The sequence below is a fragment of the Pteropus medius genome, unplaced genomic scaffold (assembly GCF_902729225.1).
Source record: "Pteropus medius unplaced genomic scaffold, Ma_sr-lr_union100, whole genome shotgun sequence".
NCBI classification, from domain to species: domain Eukaryota; kingdom Metazoa; phylum Chordata; class Mammalia; order Chiroptera; family Pteropodidae; genus Pteropus; species Pteropus medius.
This window is the reverse complement of record NW_024344370.1, coordinates 15,582,086-15,606,271: the sequence shown is the minus strand read 5'-3', so window position 1 is coordinate 15,606,271 and position 24,186 is coordinate 15,582,086.

Below are 24,186 nucleotides of genomic sequence, written 5' to 3'. Positions count from 1 at the left end.
TTTTGCTATTGACAAAGAAGTCTGTATAAACTTCAGTATGGATTGTGTTAATTTGTTTTATATTCATAAATTTATCCAATTATCTAACTGTTAGTTAACATTCTTCTTCTGGGGCTCCGCAATATGCCAGATGCTGTACTGAGTGCTAGGGATACAAAGATGAATAATAATCTGTTTTATTAGGATGAAAGATGTGGGAATAAATAAAAGACAAATTATAAATACTATAAAAATTCTGTGAAAACTCAGAACATGTGTCCAGGAAAGGTACCATACAAGTGGTACTAGAGCTGGTTCTTGAAGAAGTAGGAACTGTTCAGGTTAAAAAAAAGCAGGGTGGGGTGGGGTGGGGGATGGAATCGAGGAAAAAGATAGTTCATGTGCAAAGGCCCTAGATATTTAAGGGCAAGAAGTTCGAAGAGCAATAAAAATTTTATTATGGTTGCCTCAGAGAGTGATCAATTTGTTAGCTAATTAAATGTGGTGCTTTCAGGAAGAGAAAATTTTAAATTTGATCCTCTAGGGTTTACTTACAAAACTGAGGAGATGATGAAAAAAATAATAATAATTCTACTAATAATACATAAAGTTTGGGGGAGAAATTAATGATTTTTGTTTTCTACATGATTAGTTTAAAAAATTTGGAAATAGCCAAATGAAGATGTCCAGAAGGTCATTGTAAATAGTTCTTGTTTTTCATAGAAAACAAGTTGTTTGATTGTTTTGTTTGTTTCTGACCAACAATGGAGAAATATTGTGCTAACAACTAAAGTAGGGTTTCTCAACTTCAGCATTATTAAAATATTGGGACAGATAATTCTTTGTTGTAGGGACTGTTTATGCATTGTGGGGCATTTAGCAGCATCCCTGGCCTTAACCACTAGATGCTAGTTGTATTGGCTCCTAAGCTGTGACAACCAAAGATGTCTCCAGACATTGCCAAATGTCTCCTGAAGGATGGGGGAATGGTGCAAAATAACCTCCACTTGAGGACCACTGCTCCAGAGAAATGAGCATTCTTAAAGGTAAGGGATTACCTTACACATATGACAAGATAGAGTGTAATTAAAATTTAGCTATTTAAATAAGATGGTAATCCATGGGATTAGATTAGTCACTGACAACTTTCCCAAACAAACAGAATTTGAATTTGACCAAAATACAACAACTACAGGTACATAAATGAGTGCACAATGGAAAGACGAAGAAGAAAAGGATCATGACAAAAGTAATATATGGATATATGCCAAAGAAAAATTACCAGAACTATATATATATATATATATATATATATTTTTAAGACGTTCAATGAAAATCCATTATAAATTTGAAATGAGGTACTAGTCTCGGGAATACTATGATACTAATGAAGACAGAAAGAAAAATTAAATGCTCTAAATCTGTCTTATTCCTTAGAATTTTAAGATATTATTTGTCCAAATTAGCTTTAACCTTTTTTCTGATTTAAAAAATTATAAATATTTTTTATAATTATAATATTTCATTTTGAGAAAACTGATACACACTTACAAAAAATAATGCTAAGATTTTATATAACCTTTACCCAGTTGCCTTAAAGAAAACATCTTGCAATACTATAGTAAAATTACAACCAGAAAACCAACGTCATGTACTCAAGATACAGAACATTTCCATCACCATGAGAATCTCTCTTGTTGTCCTTTTATCACCACATACATCCCCCTTCTCATCTGTCTTTACCTCCTTTCAACCACTAATCTATTTTCTGTTCCTAATTTTTTGTCTTTTTAGGAATGTTATATAAATGGCATCATATAATGTGTAACATTTTGGGATTTTTTTCCACAGAGCTTAATCTCTGGAGAGTCATCCAGCTGTTGCATGGATCAATTGATAATTATGTTTTTATCGTTTAGTATTATTCCACAGTATGGACGTACCACAGTTTATTTTTTGAGCCAGTTTTTAATGAATTTTTGACTATTACAAGTATAGGTGCTATGAAAATGCATGTACAGGTTTTTGTATGGGCATAAGTTTTTATTTCTCTGTGATAAATGCCCAGGAGTACAATTGCTGGGTTGTGTGACAGTCATCTGTTTAGTTTTATAGAAACTGTCAAACTACTATCTATGTACTTTTTACATTCCCATCAACAAATGTTTAAGTTTCTCCATATCCTCACCTACATTTAGTGTTATTGAGACAGGACATCATTTGTAAAATTCTTAATCTTTTAGCAGGAAATGAAATGGGACATCTCTTGCAGAGTTAATCTTTTTAGTAAACCTAGTTAAGTATTCTTTCCTCCTTTCTTTGGCAAAAGGCTCTCTCTCACAAATCATGATAATTGCCCTGGTGACTCAGATCTTCTGGCTATTGATAAGGGTCATCAGCCCATTATTAAGCAGAAATGGTGGTAAGCCAGGCAGGGCCCTTTGACTCTGATGGGGGGAGGGGACTTTAAGCCAAAAGTCTTTCTTTTTACTCCTTAAGAAGCATATTAACCAAGCCCGTTTCCCTTCACTCACTTAATAGGCAAATCAATAACAGAAATTAATAGATGTATGATTTAGATAACAAGTTTGTATCTTCTTTTCCTTGTCTAGGGACTGAGGTGGCACTTCAGCAGGAAACCCAAGACCCCACCCTGACTGAAGCAGAAAGGGAAAGAGCTCCATGAAACCCCTGTAGGCAAGGACTATGGCCATTTTCAGTAGGAAGCAGATACAGAAGAAGAGACCTCCTATCTTTCAACATCCATACAAATAATAAGGGGGTTCATGGATTTTTGAAAAGAGGTAGGCAGGAAAGTTAGTTAGGGAGTTTTTGGGTCTGCCTGCAAAGACATAGAGGTCATCCTATCCTAGAAGCGGTCCACCTTAATCTGCCCACAATTAAGCAACTCAGAAGGCATTTTTTAACTCACACAAAGAAACCAGTAGGCAGAGATTTAGGTACCAGTCTAAGCCAGTTACTCGCACCTACACAATGAAGACCCCAATGACCTTCAACTCACCTGAGTCTCATTATACCATCATTATAATATGATGCATATCCCCGGAAATTCATTAATATCATTATAACAGACTGAATTCTGGAAACAAACATGCGCAGAAAGCAAAAAGATGAATCACTGTGTCCTGTCAATCTTATTTGTCAATCAAGGAAGCCCACTCCTCTAAGAAAAGTAACCACCCACAGCAAAAAGGGATAAAAACCCTGAAGTCTTTGTTACCAGGCCTTTTGAGCCACGCTTCTCTTGCTCAAGGTCCGCTACCACGTCTGGAAGTGTACTTTCCTTTCTAATAAAACTTTTCTTTCCTACTGTATTTCAGTGTCTTGCTCAATTCTTTGTTCGAGACATCAAGAACGTGGACAATGCGCCAGGAGAGGACTCCACTCTCCGGTAACAGAACTACGTTGAACACCTTTTCATATGCTTATTTGTCTTCTGTGTATTCCCTTCAGTGAAATATCTATGCCTTTTGCATATGTTCTAATTGAATTGTTTGTCCTACTTTTGTGGGTTGTGGTTTCATTGGCAGATTAATTTCTAGAGCAGTTGTGATGTTACTTTGTTCTGCTTGGCTTGTCTGGTGCTGTTGTAGCTGCCAGCCCCCGATAGACACACGGACCACCAGAAACCAGTGAATTATAGAAAACACTCTTTGTTCAGCCAGCTGGGTCTGCCAGGGGTACACACCCCAAATTAAGCAGCCCCAAAATGTGGAGGTACAGGGTTTTTAAGCCCTAAATCCCATTCCTCGTTCTGTCTTAAACACAAAGGTCTATTTTTCTTCTATTTACTAACTGTCAACCCACAGGTTGGTTGTCAAGCTGGGGTACAGAAGCAGAAAGCTTATTGTTAGAATGTTATGTTCCTATGGGTGATGACCTATGTTCCCATGGGTGATAGCCAAGCAGCAATTAGCTAGCACAGTGCTGCTAAGGCTCCCACTGGTCCCTGACAAGCAGGGCATTCTGGTGCCTCTAAGTTAGGGAAGAGAGCCTCCAGCTCACATTGTGAAGAGTGTGGGGCTGAAACTGCTTCTGGAGGATTCTCTTTGCCAGTTTCAGTGTCTGACCTCTTCCTTCATATCTCATGGCAGGGGTAGGATACCTCAGCCACAATGGTGATATTCAGAAGGGAGAGTATTTTTCCTGCCCACTATAGTCAGTGAGGTCCTTATTGGTGTTGCAGGCTGGCTTGGTATTATTGTCAGGACTCTTGTTCTGTACAGAGAGGAGTCATGAGCCTACCTGGTCTATCAACTCTTACTTGGTTTGGGCTCAGGAAATGCTGGTCTAGGTGGCTTGCAGCTGTTGGTTGTTATGCAGGACAAAGCAAATTCTCTCAAGTGAGTAGAACTCAAGCCCTGTACCAAGAGAGTTCTTTTGAAGAAAAGAATTCAATGCATGCCAGGGTTGGAGTCAAAAGGAACATTTATTAGAGAAGAGAAATAGCAAAGACAAGAGAAAGCAAAGACAAAAAGCCAAGACAAGAGAACAAAAGCCCTCTGAGTGTCAGAGAATCCAGTTTATATATCATTCTTAATTTCTGTGAATTACAGTTTAAAGACTTTGTTTACTCATTTTCCTTTGATATGGGCATACAATGAGAAAGGATAAGAGCACGTAGCATGAAAAGGTAAAAATATGTAGCATGAATGTCCTACTGACAATTCCCAGCCTTTGATCTATGAGTTCCCCATGGTTTTAGCCATAGGAAATGAATAATTTTATTTTATGTAGGTCTGCTAGTTAAAGACTCTGTTTTCTCTTCAGGGTGTGGGGTAATAGGTTGCAAGTAATCCCAGCAGAAATCTTCCTTTGTTCTTCAGGTGTCCTCCTGGACTGGCTGCAGGGCAGATCAGCATATTGCAGTCTCTGAATGTAGCTTGATTTAACATTTTAGTTCTCTTGATTCCTTCCTACATTAGTGGGGAGGACATAAGCCCTACCACTGTGTTGTTCCTCAGTCTTTGGGTCTCCTTTCCTTCTGAAGGTTTTATGATGCATTGTAATCATTAACAGGTTTTACTATTAATCTTAAATGGCCAATTGACAAGCAATTTTGAGACTGTTCTTCCACCACTGATTAAGACTGGGGTGACAGGTATTGGAAATAATATTCATTTAGCCTCTGAGCTTTCCAGCTCCAGCTGCCTTCTCATCCACTGCTTTGATGACACCACAGCCACTGTCCGACTCATGTCAGGAACAGCAAAATGGCCCAGAGGACAGAGAAGCTCTCACATACATGGGCTTGCCAGAAACCATATCAACAATGTTTTTAAAGTTATTTTTTTTTTTTCTTTTTATCACCCTTCTACACATACCTTTCTGTCTCTCTTTTTACTTCAGGCCACAAATACTCTTCAGCTACTTACAATTTTTTCATTGACCTGAGTCCACTCAGCCAAACCAGCCTTATCTTCAGATTCTTTATTCTCTAACCTTCCACCACCCCCCAAACAACTTGTTTCAATTTACTAATTTTATTTGTTGCTTGATAATAGGTCTGATTGAGTAAATGTATAAATGTTTATAGGACTCTGTAGCTGAAAAAAAAAATCATATATGGTTTAATTTTACATATGAAGGAGAAATAATATTTATTGAAAATTTGTTTTGGACCAAATACAAATATTTTATTTACCATTATTCCCTTTAACCTTTAAAACTCCTAGATTTAGGTAAATTAAAATTCAATAGAATTTGCATTTTCAAAGAGGAATGTATCAATCTAAATGATTGGGTGTCTCTTGGGAAATTTTCAGTTTTGTGGGGCAGAGGGTGACACGAATGTCTCTTTCAAATTATGCCACAAACATGTCAATCCTGGCTCCTTGTATGTCCTAGATTTATTTTTTTTTAAGTTAGCACTTGTTCAGGTTTTTTTATGTTTTTATTTTTATCCCCATTTGTTATGAGCCCCACAGATTCCTACTTCTGGCAGTACTTACCCACCATTAGTAAAAACAAATGATGAAATCGACAACCAGTCCTCATTCTTAGAAGGATAACTTGATTGCCTTGTTCATGTAACCCTCCTCATTGTCTCTCATGACAAAATTAAAGCTTGAATTTACTCCTGTGTATTTGTATATGCTTACTATTTTTATCATTAAGAAGATGCTTGTATCTATTCTAAAATATGTGCATTACCATATCCTTTTAAAACTTGCCAGCTACATAAATATAATTAGACAACCTGTTGACATTAAAAAGTCTTGCACTCAGGTCTCTTATAGACTTTTATATACCCTGGAGACTATTCTTTTGACATTTTGATTCATGGACCTTGTTTTTCTCTATGGAATTTCCTCACAAATGTCTCCAAATTACTATGCTCTATAACGTATTAACTTGAATCCTCAGGAAGTGGATGTCTGGTAACTGAAGGTAAATCTAGACATACTTTTTGTTCTCCTGACTTGTTAAAAAGCTTTTAAAAAACTCCCTATGTTAGAAATAAGGAAATTGAGTTCAGAGAGGTTAACTTGCCCATGTTTAAACAAAGAGGCAAGGATTGAATTATTTTTGAATTTAGTAGATCAGTAATTTTAAAGTTATGCTTTTTGGAAGCTCATATGAAGCCTAGTACATGTATTTATAATTCTGTGTGTGTATGTTGAGGGAAAGGGGATGATAGTAACCACTACTCCTAATAAATAAGACGATCATAATACTAGTATATAACAGAGCATTGTTGTATAATGTAATTCACAAACTCTTAAAAAATACGATGTTTGTTTAAGAATGCTTAAGTAATTTTTGGATAAACTTTGATATGACTGAGCTTTTCTGGGAAACTAGTGACCAGGTACCTACTTTAGACTCCAGCAAGAAGAGACCATGCCCTAAACTACTGTGTTTTAGAGGGTCCCACTCTGGCTCTCCTATGGCCATGCCTCTCCACAGTGTTAGGAATCCACAGGTCAAGAAGACATGCCCATCTGGGTACCTAGCCACTACTTCCTTTCTAAGCTATGCTATATCTACTAGAATCTGAAATATTTTCTGCCCAAATGGCTTTTAATTTGCTTTCAACATTATTACTTTTTTTTCCTGGTCTCATCTAACTAAGGTAGGACGGTCTTCTGATTTGTACATCTCTGGGTCTGAGGTAGCTGAAGGTCAAGGTGGAGGTGTTAACAGAACTTACACTTGTAAATTGGGGTGTCCACAATTCTGTGTGAAAGGCTCCTTGAGATAAAATTGAGATAAGCCGGGGGTAGGGAAAGACAAGAGATAGATTATGAATCAGCTCTCCTGGAATTGCCACTTTTTTGGTACAGGAATCCTAGGAGTCTGATTATTCTAAGTTATAATCTTACTTTCCAGATCTTTATAAAAGTTTATTTTGTCATGAAGAATATATTGATTTATTTTTAGCTTGGTTTGCAACTTTTAAATATCTAGACATATGGTATGTGGACTTCAATATGTACTCATGCCTCTTTTCCTGCTAATGTTATGGGTAAGTTTTCTGGTTCCTGCCTCACCTAGACTATCATCTTAATGTCAGACATTCTTGTATCCAGTTAACAATAGCTATATAACAATATTCTTTTGTTCTATACAATGTCTTTACCAGGAGGTTTTCTTTGAATTAACCTGCTTTAGTCTCTTTCTTTATAAATTTGAAATAAAACTTTGACATATACTTATACTTACATGTAACTATATTGAATAAACAATTTTAAATAATCCAAACCCCCATTTTAACTAGTTGCATTCTGTTTTTAATCTATATTATATTAAACATTTTGGATAATAGTTCTTTTGACCAAAAGTTTTTATAGCCAAACAAAATAAATTGAAATCTCCACAGTAGAGCATACTATGCCTAGAATATAAATAGACAAATGGATTAATGGAAGGAAGGATGAGAGGATGGATGAATGGATAGATGAATAAACAGAGATAGATTTTTTTTTTAAAGTAATTTCTGGTCAGTGTAGGTGTTTTGTCCTGAGCAAGGTCCAAATTTACAACCTACAGACAATGACGCTAATGCAGCAATTCCTGTGACATAATAGTGTATTAGCATAGATAGAGACTAGATTTTAGGTTCATGTAGTTCTAAATTGAAATTTTTACTCTGCTGTTAACTAACTGTGGCATTTTAACAACTTACAAACACTCTGAAATTTAATTTTCTCACTGTAAAATGGAGAAAACATACTGATTTCTCTCCATAGGAGAGCAATTGGTTCTAAAAGTGTTGCTTATAAGTATTAGAAATCTTATTGTTCACTGTAATTTAAATAATATCTAAAGGTTTTAATTAATTAAAAAGTGAATTCAAGCATCAAACTCACAATAGACTGTAATATGCATTCATAATTGTAGTGTGTACAAATCTGGAGTATCAGTCATGCCAATAAACAGCATATTTCACAACTTATTTGGAAGCCAGGTAAATTATCATAAAATAGTAGCAATCTTCTAAAAGATTTGGCGATTGTTCTTGGACAAAAGATCGACTTGGTTTTAGAAAGGAAAATCCACTATATTTTAATATAAGAACATAGAATGTGAAAGCACATTAAGATGAGATTAAATCAATTTGTGTGTGTGTGTGAAGACTAGGTAATCTAACATGTTAAACATTTGCTACGGTGCGCATTTCATAGTAGCTGATCAATAATATTTTATTTCTTTTTTTTATTCTCAGAAACTCAGTGTTCATGATGAACACAATTTTTCATCATGTAATAAGATACCTGAAATTCTCCCACAGGAAGGAGTGAAATTTGAAAATATTTCATTTTCAAAAATCTATTAAAATGCTCATCTTTCTAGGAGGTCTAACATCTTAACTATTTATAAGGTAATATTTTTGTAATAAGAAATTTACTGATAAGATGAGAGGAAACCACTGGACAGTACTTTGTTGTTGTGTGTGTGTGTGTGTGTGTGTGTGTGTGTGTCTTTCTTTTCTTTTCTTTTTTTTTTTTTTTTACAGCCAAATATAGAATGTATTTCAAGAAGGAATTAATACATTTATAGATATTGATAGGATAATAGCAGGAAAACTATGAAAGCCATATCAATAAATTTTTAAAATACCCTGTAGTCAGTGAGGATTAAACCACTATAATGAAAGAAATGTCATGATCAGATTTAATTATGGGGACATTGAGGAGTTTATAAAATAAAAGCAAGGAAATTGAGGACAGAAGATCAGTGATGAGTTCATTGGCTAATTCAGGCCATATGGGACGAGAAACTTAAATATGGGTCTCTGGAGGGATGAGAAAATATTTGGGAAACATTTTGAAGTGAGAACTCATAGAACTTCATAATGACTTAGTTAAAAGGGGTTAGACTAATAATGAGTTGATTTATTTGACTTTTTTTTTTATGATGAAACTACCCGAAGAATAGATTAAACATGTAAGATGATACCAACACATAAAGGCAGGTTGAAGAATAAAGGTAACAACTTGATAAAGAACAGTGGAAAGTAAACAAGGTATAAGTTACAATGGCCAAGCAAGGAGAGAATTTTAAGAATGAAGTTTTCAGGAGAGTCATATTTCTGTCAGTGTCAAAATAGTTTAGATTAGTACAAGAAATGTCATTAAGTTTGATAGGATGTATTCATGAACTCATTTAAGAGATGGTCACTATTTTGGTTTAAATCAAATGTAGATTACAGTGGTTTGAGAATCAACTGAAGAAAGACTAAATAACAACAAAAAAAGTAAAAGGCTTTAATCTGATGATGGGAGGAAGAAGAAATATTGAATAATACTTGATATTGAGAAATAACTGGAAAATATTTTCTAAGGCAAATTAATTCTGCTACAGAGTAATTAGATAAGAATTCAAAATTTCTGAGGTTTTTAATTTGGAATATCTTTCTCATAGTCCAAGCCAAATTTCTAATTCTAATAATGCCACGACATTTTGGCATTATTGGCATTACTTAACCAAGCTTCTTTCACATCTGCCCTTTTCAAGTGATTGGTGATATGGCTTTTAGCATGTTTCTGTTTGTCTCTACTAATTTTTTAAATGTTCCTGTGCTAAATCAATATTCACTACAAATTAATTATACTATGCCATTATAATAACAATAATGATTTTGTCAGGTGTGCGAAACAAAAGAAAATTACAAATTTCATCACTACCGAATAATCCTACTTTACTTCCCTACTGCTTCTCAGAACAATATTGCATACGTATTCCTCTGTAACTCTGTTCATGTTATTCTTGTTTTGTATGTCATTTCTTTTTTTTTTTTCTTATATTCAAATCTCACCCCTTTTTTCAAGGTAGGCTCATGCCCCATATCATTTGTAAAGCTTCCTGTGAGTACCCTAGCCTACTGGATCCCTTCTCTGACCTCTTATAATATTTAACAGAGTATAAAAAATTACTCATGATTATATGTTATTGTCTGTTTTACCCACTTGGATTTATGCTTGCATATCTCTTTTTACCAACTAGATCATAAACTCATTAATGGCAGTGAGATAATCTTATGGTTCCTTAGTCCTGGGCTCCAACACCTACTCCAAATCTTCCTTCAGTTCTTATAAGTATACAGAAAAGTGTTAGGCACAAAGAAATCATTGATCAATACTTTTTTAGCACCCTGAAGTAGATAAATCATCAAGTATAGAAGCATAGAGAACCTAAATCAGACAATTTTCCTTATCAGTACTTCTAAATTCTGATATATAATAACTTTGGGGAAGATAAAGAATGATATATATATGTGCATAAGCTGAGATTTTCAAGATGATATAATACTTTAGTAATTATTTTAGAAATTTTATCAGCAAAAAAACACATTATGTTTACAGCTGGAAATGTACAGTTGAATTCTCAATGTCTCTAAATAAGTTTGATATTTTTTCTCATAAAGAGAGAAATATGAAACATCTCTAAACATCTTGAAAATAACAAATTGCAATAGTATACAAAACTTAACACCCAATCTTACCTGCCATTCAACTAAACTGTCCTATAAACACAATATATTCTAATTTAAAATAGATTTCAAAGGTTAATTTGAATAACTTTATATGGCCCCAAACATTATAGATCATTTTTGTACATTATATTAGTTCCCTTTTACAATCTCACACTTGAAACTGTCAGTTTTAAATTACAAATGCACAGAACTATCTAAAACATCTTAAAATAGCTAGAAAACATGTCTAGCTTCCAAATGAAAACACAACATAAGGCTACATGAGGCTGAGTTGCCATTTTGAAAAAGTATGGTAAATTTCTTAGTAAAAACTTTGAGTTAGACACATTTGTTTCATTTTCATCATCTCTTTTGGTGGTTCCAACTTTCATATTTCCTTGGCTTTTCAGTACTTTTTCTCTTACCACAAATATAACCATAAATGGATGTTATGTGATCTCATGGTTCCTCTGGCTTTCCATATGAAGTAATAATATGTTTTGGACCTTACTTCCTTTTATTGGTCTCCCATCAAAATTTACTTTTTTTTCACACTCTCAGACATCATCTCTCTGAAAATTATCAGTAAGATGTTATCTAAACAAATTACTCTGATGTAATACCATAATTTAACTCAATCAAAATACAAACACCAGGAGCTCCTCAGGGAATCAGTGGAATAGTTATATCTGCAGCCCATAGCAGAAGCTTTGGTTGGTGGGAGATTAGTGCATTTTTTCATTGAGGGGATATGTGGCATCCCCCAAACTCAGGACTAATATAGATAATGAGCTGTCACAAAGCTTCCTTTGACAACTATAGTTATAATGAACCAGAGTGATAACCCTCCAAAGTTAAGGATCCATTAAAGATGAGACAAAAAGAAAACCTTAGGAAAAAGAAGAAAAGGGAAATTTTAAAACAAAGGGCTAATTTTTCACACTTGACTATCCTTTATTATTACAGTTCTTAAATTTAGGTGTACATTCATCATTTGTGTAGCTTGTTAAACATAACAATTTCTGGCCTCCACCTTCTGAGATTCTGATTCAATACATCTGGTGTGTAGACCAGGAATTCGTATACTTTTTATAATTCCCTAGATAATTCTAATATAGGTCATCTGAGAAATGTACTCATACAAAACCGAGGTATAATTATAAGTGTATATAGATCTGTCTTGCCATGTTTTCTGTCATTTTATTTTTGTCAAATGTAACCTCCTCTGACAATTATCTTAAACTATAACCTCATTTAGTCCTAAGGAAAGTTCTCAAGTCTGATTAATCACCTTTGATCAACTTTTTTTTAAATGCAGCTATAACAATTAAAAAGAATCCCAGAAACTTCAGCTCCTTTTAGAAAAGAAAATTAAATGTTTGTGAATTATTTCTCCAAATAATATGAAAGAGTACTATGGAAAATTAAAGCAAATCAAATATAGGTTCTCTAATATATAATTTATTTTTATTTACTTTAGCATTCATAATGCAATATACTTCTATACATTAATTTTAAACAACACCCTTGGGTGACTCATTTGTCCTATTCAAGAATGCACACTCCAGAATTGACTAGCTAGCATTTTCATAAAGGACCACACTATGGAGGTAGCTACTATTAGTGCTTCCATTATCATTATCTCTGATCAACACAGGGGTTTTTGTTAATTAGCAGACTGGACGTAACAAATGAACATTCATTTGTGAAATTCAGAATATTCCAGATATCTAGATTGGCTAGATATATTTTAGAGTCAGTGTCACTGTCTTATCTTGGGTTCTCACAGAAAGCAGAAACTATGAATTTGTGTCCAGGTTGATTATTCTTGGAAATGATTCCAGGACATGTGAGTGGAAAATAAGGAAGAGTGAACTAGGGAAGGAAGGAGAGCCAATAGCAGGGTGCATTACTGAGCTGATAACTGCTGTGGGCAACTAGGGATCAATAAGGCTAGAGCTCTTTGAGAAACTGGGCAGATCATGCCTGAGAAATATCTATTTGAGGGATGAAAGAGAAGAGTATTCATCCTCTGGATCTCATTCTCTGTAAGATGCTACTACATTTGTCCAGGTTTGAGCATGAGAAAAGTTCTGAGAAAGCTTCTGCAGGCATCCTTTATCATAGATTTAGTGAAGCCCTGGGGCAGAATGTGAGAGACAACATGGTTCAGCCAAAAAGTGATGCTGTCAGTTTGCATCTACATGAAGCTGGTTGCCTAAGTAGTAGATGGAGTAAAGGCTGAGCTGAGAGGATATGAGCTGGGAAATAAGTGATGTCTGATTTATCTATCTATGCACAGGTCATATAGAGACTGTTGAATGGCACAGTGGTTGTTACAAATGGATTTTCACTAGCGAAATTTCTAGAGTTCAAAATATATGCATTGTATAGAAGTCTTTTAAGGTTATTATTATACTTTCGTACACAAGATATATATATTTAGTGATCTCAGTGGCCTAGAGCATTAAAGATGACTCCTTAGGTTTGATTTCTAAGTGATTCTGTGTCTAGGTGCTGACTTTTGAGGACTTTTGGTTACCACACTCTGAATAGACAAAAGTGAATTGCTTCATGTAAGGTGATGTTAGAGCACTTAAAAGGAAAAAAATATTTGAGATTAATTTATCTTACATTTCGGGTCTGTTTGCTAACAAATATCTGTATATGTTGCAGATTTTAGCCTGAGACGTGCTTTCATTTCACGGGATCAAATTGTGAAATTATTTTAGAAATACAAATATGCCTAATCAAAAACTATTATCAATAACAACCACTTATCATGAGATTAAATGTCAGATACTTGAATTCAAGGTGAGGTTTTGAAAATATTTTGTTGATTTGGCTGGAATAAAAATAATAGCCCAAATCTCGCACTACCAACCAACCCTCCTTAATACAAAGCTCTAAATAGAACTCTAAAACAAAAGGAAAGTAGCAAACTTAAAATCAAAATACAGCTTTATTATTAGTTGATCCTATGCCCAATATTTTCAATGAATAGAAAAGACGAAGCTTGCTTGGCACATGTTATTTAATCTTGAGGACTAAATGGGACAATATTTTTTTTTAAGCCAAATATTAGAATCCTATCACCTCTTGGTGATCTGATATATTTTAAATCCTCGCAGAGTATTATACTCAGAAAGATAAAAAGTTTCCTGAACGAGCCTGATCCCATCTGATCTTGGAAGCTAAGCAGGGTCAGGCCTGGTTAGTACTTGAATGGGATACCACCTAGGAAGATCAGGTGCTGTAGGTGAAAAAAATAAAAAATAAAATAAATAAGAGATTGTAAGCTGACAAGGTCTTTGCAATCTGTGAGGTCAATCAAGGGTTGCCTCGCCTAAAAAAATGAATGAATGAATGAATAAATAAATAAATAAATAAATAAATAAATAAATAAATAAATAAAATGTTTTCATGTATGGGAGGGAATACAATTTGAAAAGGAGTGGGAAAAGAATAGTCAGTTTAGGGTATAGAAACATCTTTTTTATAAATTTAAATTTTCTTTTTTTATTTTTATTTATTTTATTAATTTATTTTTTACTGAGGTAATATTGGCTAATAATATTATATAAATTTTAGGTATACAATATTATAATTTGATATCTGTATACTCTACTGGGTGTTTACCACCAAAGTTTAATTTTCATCCATTATTATATATTTGACCCCCTTTACCCATTTTGCCTTCCCCCTTCCTCTCTGGTAACCACCATTCTGTTGTCTGGGTCTATGAGTTTGTTTTTATTTTGTTAGTTCATTTGTTAAGTTTTTCTTTTATATTCCACATATGAGTGAAATTATATGTTTGTTTTTTGTTCTCTATCTGACTTATTTCACTTAGCATAATACCCTCAAGATCCATCCATGTTATCTCAAATGGCAATATTTCATCTTTTTTAATGGCTGAGTAGTATTTTATTTTATCTATATCTACATCTATATCTTATCCATTTATTTATTGATAGACACTTAGATTGTTTCCATATCTTGGCTATTTTGTAAATAATACTGAAATGAACAAAGGAGTACATATCTTTTTGAATTAGTGTTTTCATATTTTTTAGATAAATACCCAGAAGAGAAATTGCTGGATCATCTGGTAGTTTTACTCTTAATATTTTGAGAAACCTCCATGCTGTTTTCCATAGTGGCTGCACTGATTTACAATCCCACCAACAGTATCCTAGGATTCCCTTGGCTCCACATTCTCTTCAACACTTATTATTTCTTGTCACTTTAATAATAGCCATTATATAGCGAGGTGATGTCTCATTATGATTTTTACTTGCATTTCCCTAATAATTAATGATGTTGAACAGCTTTTTATGTGCCTGATGCCCATCTGCATATCTTCTTTGGAAAATTCGGTGAAATTCGGTCCATTTACATTTAAGGTGATTGCTGATATATGAAAACTTCTTCCTAACATTTTATCTTTTGTTTTCTGATTGCTCCCTATATCCATTGTTTCTATTCCCTTGTGTTTCTGTCAGTTATTTCAGTTTGGTGGTTTTCTATGTTTTTTCCCCCATTTTCTTTTTTTTTTTTTCTGTTTTGTGTATTTTTGTTTTGCGGTTACCATGATGTTAGCATAAAATGTGTCCTAGATAAAATAGTCTTATTTCTTCTGATAGCATCTTATCTTTATTTATCTATACAAGTTCTATCCTTTTCCTACTCTCCTTTTATGTTTTTGTTGTCAAAAAAAAAACATAAATGTTGTATGTTTATTATCAAATTGAAGTAGCTATAGATATTTTTAAACCTTTCCCCCCCTAACTTTTATGTTATAATCAACTGCTTTAACACCTTATTCTGAAATAGAGTTGCAATTTTCTGCTTCTGTCTATCACTTTACTCAAAGTTTTGTGTACTTGTGTCTTTTTGTTTCAGGTAGAAGAACTCCTTTCAATAATTTTGTAGTAGAGTTCTTGTGATAGTAAATTCCTTCAGCTTTTGTTTGTCTGGAAAGATTTTATTTCTCCTTTATATCTAAAATAACTTTGCTAGATATATTGTTCTTGGCTGTTGCTTTCATTCCTTCAGTATTTTGAATATATCATCCCACTCTCCCAGGCTTGTAGCATTTTTGCTGAGAAATCTGATGGTAATATGATAGGGTTTCCTTTGCAGGTTACTGTCTTTTTTCCCTAGCTATCTTGAGAATTATTTCTTTATCATTAACTTTGAAAGTCTGAATATAATGTGTGTTGGAGAAGGTCTTTTTGCATTGAGATAATCGGGTGTTCTGTTAGCTTCTTGAGCTTTAATGTACAGTTTCTTCCCCAGGTTCGAAAAGTTCTCATCAATTATTTGAATAGGCTCTCTGTTACCTTCTCCCTCTTCACTCCTTCTGGGATACCCAATATCCTTATGGTGCCTTTTCTAATGGAGTTATATAATTCTCATCAAATTCTTTTTTTTTTTTTAAATCTTAGTTCTCACTCCACTTCCACCCAAATTATTTCTAGATTCCCATCTATGAGCTTTATAATTCTCTCTTTTATATGCTCAACTCTATTTCCAAAGCTTTCTAATACATTCTTTATCTCATTTTATTAAGTTCTTTAGCTCCAGAACGCTGTTTTATTTCTTTTTTTAATACAATTTCAATCTCTTTGGTAAAGTACTCCTTCTGTTCATTAATTTTATTCCTGAGTTCATGAAACTGCCTTTCCAAGTTTTCTTATAGACTTTAATATCTTTATGTCTGCTATTTTCTACTATCTCATTTTGATCACAATCTTCCATGACTTTGAATTTGTTTTCTGGAGAATTGTCACTTTTCTTTCTTTCTTTCTTTTTTTTTTTTTTTCTGTGTTACCATGTTACTTTGGTTGTTCATAGAGCTTGATGGGTCATTACCTAGTTGGTGCAGTTGAAGTAGTGAATGCTTTTCTTATTTAGGTATTGTTGATTTTAATAATTTAGCAGGTTGATAAATATTTTTCTTTTGTTTTCTAGAAGATAGTACTATAGCACAAGTTTTTTTCTTTCTCTTACGATGCTCTTTGCGCCTCCAGGGTCACTGTAGGGGACGTTGCTGTGGTCATGAGATTTCCTGCCTGGATGACTTAGGTGGTGTATGCCCCCATGTGTCTGAGACACTTGGGTCTTGAGTTACCACCACAGTGGTCAGGGTGTGTGGCACATGCGGAGAGCCAGGTTTATAAGCCTGCCACACTGTTTCCTTGTTTTCTACGACTAGTGTACTGCAGGAGGCCGTAGACTTGTCTCCGCTGCTGCTACCTGGATCTGCCACAGTTGGAGGAGAGAGATAGATTCTCTGGCACAAAGGCTGCTGCTGCCCCTCTTACCTTCTGCCAGTCATGGTTTGAAGGCAGCACTTTGATTCCTTCACTGCTGCCACCACATTTGCTAGGGCCATAGGCTGAGCCGCGGTGGCTGGAGTACCACATATCTGAGCACCATCTCTGTCCTTCCTCATATTTTGCCTCTTCTAAATGTTTCAGTATGCCCAGTTTCACATGTACTGATGTGGAGATCACTCAGATGATTTACTGTGTTGAGAAGAAGAAACTTTGTTGGGTTATAGATGTCTGACTAGTTGAAGATTTATAGGGAGATACAAAGGGGTTAACTCACTCCACCATGATTCTGACATCACTTCCAAAACATTCTTTCCCTGTGAAACTACCTATGCACATGTAATGCTTAAATATAATTCATTGCTAAGTGCTATAGGTACGATATCTCATTAAATTTCTCTCAGAAGTTTTATTAGGTAGTTATTATTTCCTATAATAAATGAGGAAATTGAGATGTAGATTGTTGAAATGACTTTCTCAAAGTTGCACAGTTAATAAGGTCTGAATAATTCCAAAATATGTGCTCTATTGACTATGTAATCTGAGTTTTAGAAATCTATTATGCCACCATTTTCCAAAATTTGTTTTTAAAATGTTTATACTATCAGGTGTTTTTTTTTTTTTTAATCTCATATAAGGTGGGGATTTCTATTACCCTTTTTAAGATTTATAAAATAGTCACATATTAAAGGTTCAGTGAATATCTGTAGTCAAAAGTCATTTTTAATATTTTAAAGACAACATTATTTATTTAGACTCATTTGACCATGAAACATTTGTCCATATAGCAAATATTAATATATTTATTAAAAGACGAACCCTACTTTTTATTTCCAGTTGGAATCAGATCAGCAGCATTGAGCTTAAGTATGGTATTAATGATAGGTCCAATTAGAGAAATCATTCTTTCTATTATTGTCATGCATTTATTTTTCATGACTCTTTGTTAACAACTATGCGAGTTGACAGAAAGAAATACAAATAGGACAGAGTCTATGTCTTTAAGGCACTTTCAGACCAGTAGCCAACTATGAGAACTGATTGACTAGCTCTTCAAGTTAGTTTCATACAAAGTAATTCTGTGTCAGGAGGTTGATCTCTGCAGAGTTAATTGACTAGGCTAAATTTTAGATGATTATGAGAACATTCAAGATGGTGTAGAAGGTAAAGGCTGTATGACCTTTCTCTAGTGAACACAACAAATTATAACAAAACTACAGAACAACCAGTATGCAGAGTCGCCAGAGGTCTGGCTGAACAACATCCCTACAGCTAAGTCACCTCAAATAACAGGTCACTTCAAAACAGTAGGAGAGGAAAAGATGCCAAATGGCCCAGTCCCGCAACCACAAGTGTCAATGGAGATTCAGGAGGCCTATTTTGATTTCAGAGTCTCTTTTTCCACCTGAGGATCGAGGGATCCCGGCTGCATACTGGGCTCCCCAGTCCAGGGTTCCAGTGCCAGGAAGAGAAGTCTCCACAACCTTTGGCTGTGAAAACCAATGGAGATCGTGGTTGAGTGAGATGGAGGGCTGTGGGAAGCAGAGACCTTCCTCTTAAAGGGCCCACTCCTGGCCTTACTTGCTGATGGACTCATTCGCTCTGAGCTCCAGAGCTGGGTTAGCTGCTCCAGAGGCACCGGGAACATACGGGAAGTCACTGAGCTGTCGAGCTTCAGGGCGAAGGCTGGAGGGGTGGTTTCCTCCCAGACAGAGGCACAGGAAGAAAATATTTTTCCTTTGTTGAGCCCTGCACCCTCCCAGCCTGCAGACATGGGTGCCATCGACCTGGATAACACAGGTTGCTCCACCCAGGAAATTCACTGAGACTCTGCATCTCCCAACTTGTGGGCTCACCTAAGCCGCTTCCAGATATTTATACCATACAAATGAGTTGTCTTGGCTCCTGCCGTGAATTTTCATAAAATCTCTCAAAGGCTTACAATATCCAAAGAAGCAACACCTGGCCTTGGTGTGCCCTGTACCTCTTGCTGAGCAGCCCCAAGATCCTCACTAGTGGCAGCCAGCCTTGGTTTTGGACTTAGACCCTTGAGGCACCTATAAGCCCATCACAAATGGCAGCCATATGTAGATTGCTTGATGACTCTTACCGGGTGACCCCAGAGGTTCACAGGCTGCAGTTGAACTTGGCCTGCAGCTGGATCCCTCCCTGGTCTGTGCCAAGGGGTCCAACAGCACACTACTACATAAAGCCACTCTACTAAGACCAGGAGACTTAGGAGCCCTACCTAATACATAGAAAGAGACACAGAGATGCAGTCAAAATGGGGAGACAAAGAAGCATGCCCCACTTGAAAGAACAGAGCAAAGCTCTAGAGAAAGTATTCACCAAAATGGAGATAAGCAGTATACCAGATGCACAGTTCAAAACAATGGTTATAAGGATGCTCAAGGAACTTAGGGGAAGAGTAGATGAACTCAGTGAGAACTTTAACGAAGAGATAAAAAACAAAAATGGAGATAGAAAACATAATAGTGAGCCAGTCAGAAATAAAGAATACAATATCTGAGATGAAGAGTACATTAGAGGGAATCAACAGAGTGGATGAAACGGAATATTGAATTAATAACAAAGAAGATGAAGTATCAGAGCACCCAATCAGAACAGTAACAAGAAAAAGAATACAAAAACAATGAAAATAGCTTAAGAAGCCTCTGGGACAATGTTAAGTGTAACAACATTTGCATCATAAGAGTACTAGAAGGAGAAGAGAGAGAGCAAGGAATTGAAAACCTACTTGAAGAAATAATGACAGAAAACTTCTCTAACCTAGTGAGGGAAATAGACATACAACCCCAGGAATTTCAGAGAGTCCCAAATAAGATGAACCCAAAAAGGTCCATACAAAAATATATCATAATTAAAATGTCAAAGATTAAATTCAAAGAGAAAATCTTAAAAGCAACAAGAGAAAAGCAATTAGCTACCCACAAGGGAACACTCATAAGACTGTCAACCAATTTCTCAATAGAAACTTTGCAGGCTAGAAGGACTTGGCACAAAATATTTAAAGTGATGAAAACCCAGGATCTATAACCAAGATTACTTTACCCAGCAAAGTTATTTAGAATCGAAGGACAGATAAAGAGCTTTCTAGGCAAGAAAAAGCTAAAAGAGTTCATCACCACCAAGCCAGTATTACAGGAAATGTTTGAGAAATTTCTTTAAGAAGAAGAAAAAATATGTATCAAAGATATGAATAAAGAATGGCAATAACTGTATACCTATCAACAAGTACTTCAAATGAAAAAGAATTAAATGCTTCGATCAAAAGACAGAGTGGCTGAATGGATAAGAAAACAAGACCCTTACACATACTGCCTACAAGAGACTCACTTCAGATTAAAAGACACACACAGGCTAAGAGTAATGGGATAGAAAAAGATATTTCATGATGGACCTAGAGGGTAGTGTGCTGAGTGGAATAAGTTGAATAGAAGACAAATGCTATATGATTGCACATATATGTGGAATCTGAAGAACAAAACAAACAAACAAAAAATCAGAAATTAATTCATTGATACAGAGAACATTTTGAGGGTTACAAGATGGGAGGGAGGTTGCGGAGGTTGGTGAAAAAGGGGGAAGGGATTAAGAAGTACAAATTGGTAGTTACACAATAGCCATGAAATTAGAAAGTATAGCATAAGAAATATAGCCAATAATATTTTAATAACTTTGTACAGTGTCAGAGGGGCACTAGATTTTTTAGTTGATCAGTTTTGAATTATGTAGATGTCTAACAATTATGTTGTACACCTGAAACTAATATAATATTGTATACCGACTATAACTGAAATTTTTTTTAAAAATTACATTTTAGATGATTACCAAAGGCATGTGTAATTTCAGTCAAGTTGGCATCTCTCTCTTCTCTATAATCCTAATCCTAATCCAAACAAATTATTTTTTTTTTAAAAGCCAGCAACAACAATCACAGCCATACTTAAAATGAAATAAAAATATTTTTGGGCTAGAAATGGAAGAGATACATAGAATAACTACAACTGAAGTATAAGGTTTAGAATAAAATATTCAATAAATTATTTTCTCAGATGAAGGAGTAAGAGAATTAATATATTGAGGTATTATAATGTATTGAGAAGCTTACCTTGGATACAACAGAGAACTAAAGATTTAAAATATGAAAGAGAAGTTAAGATATGTACAGAACAGACTAAGAGGATTCAATTTTATTTCAAATAAGATTTAAAAAAAATAAAACAAGTTTACTATATTTTGACAAGCCTAGAAGTAATAATTGATTATTTTAGCTGAGACTATTTGTCTTTCTAAATGCTTAGCCTATAAATTTTCAGTCTTTCTTCTTCTATCACGAGGGTCAACTACTACATACAGAACACAGGCCAAATATAATCCACCACTCATTTTAATATGGCCTGTTATCTAAGAATAATTTTTATTTTTTTTAAAGGGTTGAAACCACAAGAATAGCATTTTTCAACCCATGAATATTATATAAAATTCAAATGACAATGTCCATAAAGTTTTAACAGCCATGCTCATGTACTTGCATACTGTATATGGCTCCTTGAGTTGAAACAGAATTGAATAGTTGTGACAGAGGTTTTTTGGCCTGCAAAGCCAAAAATATTTATATATTTGGCTCTTTAAAGAAATAATTTGCTGACACCTGTTTTATTATATAAGCATTTAAGGCAAATAGTTTTACTTTACATACTACTTTTACTATATTACATTTAATTTTATTCACACCATTGCCATTCTTTTTCAGATATAAAGATTTAAAATTTTTATTATGACTTCAATTTATAAGCAATATGGAAATTGGTATTTCATTTCCAAATGTATGTTTAAAAACTATTTTTTGTGATTGAGTTTTTGCTTGATTGTATTTGTCTCAATAATATATTTTATTGGATACTTTGTCTTTTTATGTCATTAAAATATGTGTTATTTGAATGATTACTTTTGAAGTCTTTCCATGCATTTTTAAAGTATAAACTAAACTATCTCCCTTAAATCATGCAAAATTCTTGGAAAACCTATAAAAGATATCACCTTTTTCACTATCAACATTAAAATAAATCACTGACATTCTTTTATATTTTTTTTTATTTTTAGATTTACCTACAAGTTTCCCAATTTGTTTATATATTTTCCAATTTTTATATTTAAGACTTATTTTTTGTTTGCTTTTTATACTTAAGGAAGGGGAAGTTCTAATTTTCTTCTTGAGTTATATTATTTTGAACTTACTTTAGTGAAGATTTTGCTGGTGGTAAACTCTGTTCTTGTTTATGCAAAATATATTAAATTATGATATTTGAGATATAATTTTTAAGATACTCAATTTTAGATTAAAAGCTATTTTTCTCTTAGCATTTGATATCATTGGATTTTTTTTTCCCCTTCGGCTTCCATTGTTGCAGTTGATAACTCTGCTGTATCAATCAAATGGCAGCAGAGGAGGTAACAAAATTGAATGTTTAGAGATACCTATCTCAAAGTGTATACATAAAATTTAACTTATGCTTATAAAATGGAACCCAAAGGTTTGTTTTGTTTGTTTTATTTTATTTTTGCTCATCAACAAGAAGATGCTATTGAGTTTTCAAAGAAAAAATCATCCAACTCTTACTCTTCTTAATAATAATATGACTTTGTTAAATTAATATCTGTTCATTGGAGCACATGGTGCCAGATGATGAGCCACAGTTCAACAACAGATCACAAGAGAAATTAAAGTAGAGAATTTATTACTCTCAGATCCTGGAGAAAGTTCATGGCATGCCTCTAGGGACTGCATAAGGAAGTAAGTCAAAGCAGAGTGTACAAGAGAGAGCAATAGAACCTGAGATAAATACTTTTATTAGGGTCTTTGCGTGGAGTGCTTTAAGATTTCCAGGCTAAGGCTGCATTGGTCAATTCAAATCAAAAGAGGGTTCTGGTAAGCTCCATTGGAATCTTATCTAAGGGGCACACAAGGGAAAGGCCCTGAGAGGCAGAAGAGACTGTTGATTACCAAGGCTGTTGAGAAAGTAATATCATGAAATTACATTTGTTTATGACTGTTATCTAGGACATGTGCTTGCATGAGAGGGCTAATGTTAGTTTAAGGTTCCTGAAGGCCTCTGGCCAAACAAAATGGATGCTAGGAGTAGCAACATTATGGGAAGCTTAGCTGAACCCTCAATACTGATAATTTTTTCGTTTTTATTGGAATATAATAAACAATTAGTTTCTTATATTTACAATGTACAATTCAATGATTTTTTTTCAGTTATAGTTGGCATACAATAATATACCAGTTTCAGTTGTATAGAATAATGAACAGAGATCCACATAACTTGCAGAGTGATCACCCCACTAAATCTAGCACTCCTCTTCCCCATTACATATTTATTACAACATTATTAACCATCTTCCCCATGCTATACTCTACATCTCCATGTCTACTCTGCAACTACTCATTTGTACCTTTTAATCCCTTTGCTTTTTTTTTCGCCATCCTCCAACCCCCTTCCCATCTAGTATCCCTCAAAATATTCTCTGTATCTATGAGTTTATTTCCACTTTTGTTGTTGTTGATTTTGTTCTTTAGATTCCATATATATGTGAAATCATGCAATATTTGCCTTTCTCTATCCAACCCATTTCATTCAGTGCAATATTCTCTAGGTTCGTCAAGGCAATATCTTTTCCCATCCCCTTCCTTTTAGTTTGTGTGTGTCTTTTAATCCGAAGTGAGTTTCTTTTAGTCAGCATATATAAGGGTCTTGTTTCTGTTTGTTTGTTTGTTTGTTTGTTTTAATCTATTCAACCTCTCTATCTTTTGGTTGGAGCATTTAATTCTTTTCCATTTGAGGTACTTGTTGATAGGAATGTAGTTATTACCATTCTTTATCCCTGTTTTTGATACAC